This window comes from Notamacropus eugenii, chromosome 1, assembly GCF_028372415.1.
Source record: "Notamacropus eugenii isolate mMacEug1 chromosome 1, mMacEug1.pri_v2, whole genome shotgun sequence".
NCBI lineage: Eukaryota > Metazoa > Chordata > Mammalia > Diprotodontia > Macropodidae > Notamacropus > Notamacropus eugenii.
Window position 1 is genome coordinate 703204719 of NC_092872.1, and position 7782 is coordinate 703212500.

The 7782-nt window shown below is 47.2% G+C and overlaps 1 pseudogene; it reads left to right on the plus strand.

The window, feature by feature from the left end:
• The first annotated feature begins 6306 nt into the window (after positions 1-6306).
• LOC140519972 (junctophilin-3 pseudogene) lies at positions 6307-7304 on the plus strand (annotated as a pseudogene).
• The last annotated feature ends 478 nt before the right edge of the window (positions 7305-7782 follow it).

The following is a 7782-nucleotide window of genomic DNA, read 5'->3' on the forward strand; positions in this document are numbered from 1 at the left end:
GGCTAGGTCTCTGCTTTAGCTGCTATAGGCTAACAGTTTGTCATTTCACAGGGGTGAAAGAAAAGGAAACTTTCCCCCTGCCTCCAACTTTCTAGAGATAGCTTGATATAGTCCAGATAGTACCTACAAATGAGAAAAGGCTGGAAAAACTTAGGGAAGTTCATTTTCTTTTAGAGAGGCACTGAGTCAGCAGTTTTTCCTATTCAGGGGCCAATAAGGAGATTGCTTCATATCCCTAAAGCACCCAGTGCTGAGCATTATAACACACAGTCAGCCTGAAGTAGGCAGGGCATCTTTGCACCTACCCTAATACAGTACATTAAAGTGAATGATTAATTGATGAGGAGTCCTAACGTGTTATTTAACCAAACATTTTGTAGCCTATTCACCCACAGTATCATTTGGTTATAGTTTATTTTTTCTTGAGTAGATCTTTCGTTCAGTCACTAAAGTAATCTTTCTAATGAAAGCTTGACCATGTTACCCCCATGCTCACATGCCTCCAGAAGCTCCCCACTGCTTGCAGAACACAATAAAATTCTTCAACTGTCTGCCATGCCAGGAATATACACCCTCTTTTCTTCTATCTCAGAATCCTAGCTTCTTTTAAGGGTCAGCTCATTTTCTGAGTCCTAGAATGAGCTGCTCCTGATCACTGTGCTCTCCCTCCTCAGTTAATCATGTCTATACTTGTCTATACTTCAATGTTGTATCTTCCCAGGAAAATGTAAACTCCTAGATAGCAGGTATTGTTTTCATTTTGCTTGACACCCAACTGACTAACAGAATACTTTGTACAGAAGAGAAACTTAATAAATGCTTGCTAGAATGAGAAATCCTATTATGCCAACTAGGTCTATAACTAGGAAGTGAATCAATCATAGAAGAGAGACTTCACTGTGAATTTCCAGATTTCACAAAATAGTTCCTCGTCTCTGTGTTGATTTTGTTGTTATTCGGAGGCTGTGTGGTAGTTTGGGAGAGAAATTTTGATGAGGATGGGTGGTCAGTACGAATTGTGTGGACAAGGCATCTGTCTTCAAAGCCAGCAGAGGCTGATGTGAAAGTGACATGGGCTGGGTTAGTGCTCCGTATTAGCCAATCACGGCTCCCGGCAACATCTCTGCTAAAATCCAATGGCAGTAGAAGCATTGCTGAATCAGCGAAATGGAGGACGGAAATAAAATGGAGAAAAATGCAGACGGCACAAAAGTATTGAAATGTTTATTCCAGAACTGCGGGCGGTGAGCAATTGATTGCTGTACTGGGAAGCCATCATCACGGCTCTGGGGCTGGTCCTGAGAGATTCCACAATCCGCCTGCTTTCCTAGAAGTCCTGAGGAATGGGAGCTACCCCAATCTAGATAAGACTCTTGGGGGAGGCTCTGGACTAAGTGTGCTGAGGTGTCTTGCAGACCAGCAAGGCAGGTCTTAAGGACAGAGCAAGCTTTTAATCTTACTTCCTAATTTCACTTTGCCAGAAATTCTTTAGGCTTTCTCTTTAGGGGAGTGAGATATGCAGAGTGAGGTTGCAGAAGGGCTGAAGAAGAAAGGCAGTCAGTGTTAGAGGTGGAAGAAGTCTTACTATCCTTCTATCCAAAGTCAGACAGTCAATTAATATTTATTAAGCACCTACTATGTGCTAGGCATTGTGCCAAGTGCCAGGGAAACAAAGAAAGGCAAAAGAGAGTCCCTTTTCTCAAGGTAGTTCAAGTTTAATGGGGGAGACAACATGCAAACAACCATGTACAAACAAACCACAGACAGAATAAATTGGAGATAATTATCAGATGGAGTATTAAAATTAAGAGATATCAGGAAAGGCTTTCTTTAGAAAGTGGGATTTTATATGGGACTTGAAGGAAGCCAGGAGGCAGAGATGAGAATGGAGGGCATCCCATGAATGGAAAATACCTGGAGCGTGGGGGAACTTATCTGAAGAACATCAAGGAGGCCAGTGTTATCGGATCATATCATATGATAATGAGATTGGACTTGGAAGGAACCCTAGAGATTTTTTATTCTGATTCCCTTGTTTTTCTAGAATCTAGATGAAGAAGTTTGCCCAAGGTCACACACTAGGTTCTGGAATTTATATTTGTTGAGGTCCTTTGACTCCAAATCTAGTGCTCTTTTCCCTATACCATGGCTATATTACACGTGGGGAAACGGAGGCCCACAAAGAAGTTGTGAATTGATCAAATTCTTATAACCTGATTGTGGCAGTATTGAGATTAAATTCCAGGTCTTCTGACAGTTATTCCTGGAATCTTTATATAACAAGCCTTCCTTCTTTTATAGATTGTAAGTTCTTTGAGGCAGTAGTTAGGTGGCACAGGGGAGACATTATGTGTGGCCTGGAATTAGGAAGACTCATCTTCCTGAGTTCAAATCTGGCCTCAGACACTTACTAGTTGTGTAGCCCTGGGCAAGTCACTTTACCCTGTTTGCCTCAGTTTCCTCATCTGTCAAATGAGTTGGAGAAGGAAATGGAAAATCACTCTGGTATCTTTACCAAGAAAACCCCAAAGTGGGTTATGAAGAGTTGGACAAGACTAAACAATAAACTGGTTAGGGATAACGAAGGGCCTCCTCTCTATATTACAACCACCCATGAAGTGAATCTTCTTGCATACAATAACCATGCAGTAAATATTGCTGATGAATTATAAATAGAGGAAGAAACAGTCACTTATGTGTCTTTATTGGAAGTCCCCCTCAGAAACATCTCTTTGCCACCACATTTAACAAGTTTGAAATTCTACCATTAGATACCTTTGTATTTCGAAATCTTTTGAGACTTTTTATGAATGTCCTACTAAAATATAGTTATCTCTCAAAGAGATAAATCCTTTTCCTTCCACTTTACTTAGGTAGCTAACAAGAGAAGGGGAACTGAAAATCTATGAGGGGAGAGACCCTCAAAGACAATGCTACGCAGTAGCCCTGCTCAAGGATATAGTACCTTGTTGGATGTCCTAGCCTCGCTCTCTTTTGACACTTAGAATCCAAAACTTAAAGTTGAATGGGATTTTAGATGAATTATTTCACTCAAATCTTTTATTGGGTAGAAGGGATATCTGCGTTACAAAGAAGTGCAGGGACTTCTAGTAATACAGGCACTAGTGGCAGAACTAGATGTGGAACCCAGGCCTTCTGATGACAAACCCAAGGCTTTTTCCCATGGCACATGGATAGTTGTTTCCACCAGATAGCTCATTTAATACGGGATGGCTCCTTTCACCTCTCATACCCATCTAGTAACAGGTTGTGCCTATGTAAATACAAAGCATCTGAGAGAAAAAAGAGAAATTTCAGGGGTAGAATAGTATGGTGGGGAGAACACTGGTGTTTCCACCAGAAGACCTAGGTTTGAGTAGGCTACTTATTGCCTGTATCATTTGGGGCAATAAGGCTTGTTTCTTCATCTGTAAAATGGAAAAAACTTTTCCTGTCCTTCCTATGAAATGGCTGTGTGAGGCTCTAATGAGAAAATGTATGTGAAAGCCCTTGTAAAGTGTTATATATGGGGGGGGGGAGGTTTTATTGTGGGGTTTCCACATATCGAGATGTTTGGCATTATAGAAACAAAATTATCTGTATGATCATCTTTTTCACTGCTTTGCATTCACATAGGCATTGCCTATGCAAGTGCAAAGGTGTAATCCCAAGTTTAGAAGAAAGGGGTGAGGAGCCAATTTCTCCTGGGTTGCTTTGGGAAAATCATCTAATTTGGGGCTCTTAACCCTTTTTATGTGTATGCAATGGTCTTGTAAACATCCTGGTGAAGTGAAGAGACTTCTCAGAATGATGCTTTAAAATCCATAAAATAAAATACAGAGGATTGCAAAGGAAACATCATTCCAGAATAAAGATGTAATTTTTGTAAATGGAATCCAAATTCACAGATGACTTGAAATCTATCCAGGGGCCAGACCCCAGGATAAGAATTCCCCAGTATGGATAAACTTGGGTAGTTTGGTGCAAGTTCTACATGTTTCTACTAGAGAGAAAACTTGCATGAGCGCCTTGGAATATTCCATCCCTCATCAGAGAATTGAAGCTTGCCTGAGAGCAGGAGTTCGTGGAATTAAGATGGACTCTCCAGGGACTTGGTGGAGGTCTTCTTTATTGTAAGATGAATAATGTATAATAAGGGTTAAGAAGGATGGTGATTGATCAGGCTGAGTAGAAATGAGGGAAGGATGAGTTGTTAATTGGATGCTTAGGACTCCTCCTTTCACATTGGATCGTGCTTATCTGAGTTTCAAAAACCTGAGACCAGGGGATTGGTGTGCAAGAGCTTTTGAAATCCTAATAGAACCGTTCTGTCGCAGCTGCAAATAACAAAGCTCATCTTCTCATCCCCGAAATACAAGACACTAATTTTCATCCATTAATTGGCATAGGTTTTCCCGGAGAGCTGACTTCTGGGGCTTCCCTGGGATTTATGATCCAGGAAATTCATTTTAAATTGGTCCCCTGATGACCTGATTCAGTCATTGTGTACAGTCTCTTTAGGGGTTTGGGAAAGAGCAAACAACCCTCTCTAATGCTTCTTGGATTTTCTTTCCAGAGTGGGTGGGATTACCTGTTGTCAGTCTTGGGCGCCCGAGTTCTGGGGTGGGGTGGGGTGGGGTGGGGGGATTCTTGGACTAAAACTGACAAGTTAGCCAGATCTTGAGATTTATTATTATTATTTTCATTAGTAAATTTGGGTAGCACTTTCCCAAAGATCTGGAGGGCGGGCGTGGGAAATGCCTTCCTCTCGACAAAACTATTTGGATATAAAAGTACGCTGGTTCTCTAGTTTTGTCTCCTGAGAGCCTATTTTACCATGGCGTTGCACATAACAGAAGCTTAAATGTTCGCTCTGCTTAACTGAAATTAGTTGAATGAAGACAAAAAGATGGATTGCTTGGTGTTCGAAGCCACCTGTAGTATTTGAACTAGAAATCATTCATTGATTGGCAGTCCAGTCAGCCGTTCCTGGGAGGTAAATACGTCTATGGGAGCTGAGCTAAAGGGAATTTAAGGTGTACGTTGGAAATCTTCTGGTCTCTTTTTTATGTAGTAAGTCCCGCCCACTACGCTGAGACTTTTAGTCTGTCCTTAAATGCATTGTGCTGAAAGCAAACCCGATGTCCTGTTTGTCTGAGATCAGGCTGAGATCAGCCTCTAGTCTCCAAGGCCCAGGTGGAGAAATCTCGCTTCTGGGAGGCTCCACGTTACTCAATTCCTGTCTCTTTAAATCGAAGTGGAGAGAAAAGGGGGCTGAGAGCGCTTTGAATCTGGCTCTCTCCAGGGACAGGATTTTCATAAACATTAGAGAGGGAGAGAGAAGAGGGAATGGGGGTCTTATTTCCAGGCCCGACAGAAAATACCCCCTCCCCCCCTTCTCTGATAGAGCTTCCCACCCTCCTGCCGTCCTGAATCTCGGGCACAGCACAGCAGAGCCCGAGTCACCGGAGCGCACCCAGCCAGCGAGAGGAGCGGGGACTGTAGGCAGGCAGGCCACGCGTGAGCTTTGCAGCTGGGGCTAGGCGAGGCGGGGCCGGGCGGGGCGGAGCGGGGTGGGAGGGGGTGGGGGCGGGAGAAGGAGGCAGCTCCCACACTCTCTGTCTTGTAGGGTGAGGGGCGTGAATGTCCGTGTGTGCCCGTGTGTGTTTGTGTGCGCGCGCCCGTGTGCCAATGGGACTGCGTGTGCGTGTGTGCGCCCTCGCGGGAGTGTGAGTGCGTGAGAGCGCGCGGCGAGCAGGCGGGCGGGCAGAGGGAGAGACACCCAGCCACCGACTGCTGCATTGCTGCTGAGCCACGACTCGCTCAGCCCCCAATATGCGGCCGCTGCTGCCGCTGCCACCACCGTCGCCGCCGCCGCCGCCGCTGCCGCTGAGGGGCCCGCGATCTGGTGGAGATCAGCAGCAGAGCGGCGGCTGCAGGTGGAGAGCAGCGCGGTGGGCTTGAGCCGGGTCGGGCTCTCTTCTCCCCCCCCCCTTCTTCCCTTCCCCCTTCCCTTTTTCCCCAGCCCCCCCGCCCGCCTGTCCGCCAGCCGCGGGTCCGCGCCAGGGATTGGCACCGGCTTCTCCCCGACCCTTATTTATGATGCTTTTTTCCTTGGGTGCTTTGCCTGTGATGGTTTTTAGGCGGAGCCGTTTGCACCAAAAACTGTAGCAACTGCTCCCCCTTCTTTCCCCCTCCCCCCATCCCTTCCCTTCCCCTTCCCTCCTCCCCTCCGATACTGGATCAACAGCAGAAGAGGGACTGGTCGGGATCCGCGCAGATAGACAATGAATAATCGCAAGAAATTGACTTGAATTCCCCCGAAGCCGGCGCCGCCGCAGCTGAAGACGGCTCTCTTTTTTTCTTTTCTCTTCTGTTTTCTTCTTTAAAGACAGAGGGACCACAAACAAACAATTTGTTTCTTGTACCTTGTTCCTTTCCCCCCTTTTTTTATTTTTCACCTTTTGGGGGATTTGCAAACCGAATTACATGCATGTCCAGTGGGGGTAGGTTTAATTTTGATGATGGAGGGTCCTACTGTGGAGGCTGGGAGGACGGCAAAGCGCACGGCCATGGGATCTGCACTGGCCCCAAGGGCCAAGGAGAATACACCGGCTCCTGGAGTCACGGCTTCGAGGTGCTGGGGGTCTACACCTGGCCCAGCGGCAACACGTACCAGGGCACCTGGGCGCAGGGCAAGCGTCATGGCATCGGCCTGGAGAGCAAGGGGAAGTGGCTGTACAAGGGAGAGTGGACTCACGGCTTTAAGGGACGCTACGGGGTCCGGGAGTGTACAGGCAACGGGGCCAAGTACGAAGGCACCTGGAGCAATGGATTACAGGACGGTTATGGGACGGAGACCTACTCGGATGGAGGTGGGTGCTGCGCCAGCCCAGAGTGCTTGAGGAGTGGGAGGGAGGTGGGTGAGAAGAGAGGCGGGAGGGTCGCTCCCTGCACAGCCAGGAGTCTTAACGTCTCTTTTCTCTAATTCGCTTTATTTTATTGTGTTTTTCTGGGTTCTTGTTGCTAGTTGGGCTGCTGGTGCCCGCTTTCTTGGCGGCGGTGCTGTAGAGGCCCAGAGACAAGCCCAGGGAGGCTCCTGGCCCTCTCGCCACAGGTTGCTTGCTCCATATGTTCAGTGGGGGTGCAGTGCAGTGGTGGTGCCTGGTGCCCCTCTCGGACTGTGTCCAGGAAGCCAAGGGGAAGGGGGTGGTTTTCGCCTCGTGGCTGAGAATGGATGGGAGGGGAAAAGATGCCAGTGTTCACTGCACCATCATAAACTAGAAGGCAAAGTGTCGGCTTAAGAGGAGGGTGGAGTGGGCCTTACAGGAGAACTACTCGGCCTGGGGTTTTGTCTTGTACTCTGTCAAGTTAGGGGGCCTACTGGTGGGTCAAGCTGGCAGCTGAGCGGCCATGCTGGGGTCCCTGGTCCTTTGCCTTCTCCACCAGCCTTCTCATCCCTTTGGAAGAGGCTCCCTGGTTTCAGGCCTGGGCTTAGCATACCAATATCTGGGCTCAGGGATTGGATTCTTGGTTTCATGTGCTTCCAAGGGCCCTTCCCAGTTTGGCATGTAACCTGAAAAAATGCCACTGAGAAATTTGAAATGCTGTAGTGGAGGTGGGTGGGTGGGGGGGAGGGAAGGGAGCAACCCCAGAAAATAACCCAGGCCAATAAACTTCTAGGGGGTTGGACCTAGGCTAATACTGTCAGACCAGGCAGCCTGTGAGGCCCATCTGTTTCTTGGATGCTACTGGAGCTCTGATTGAAGTACTTGGATTAAT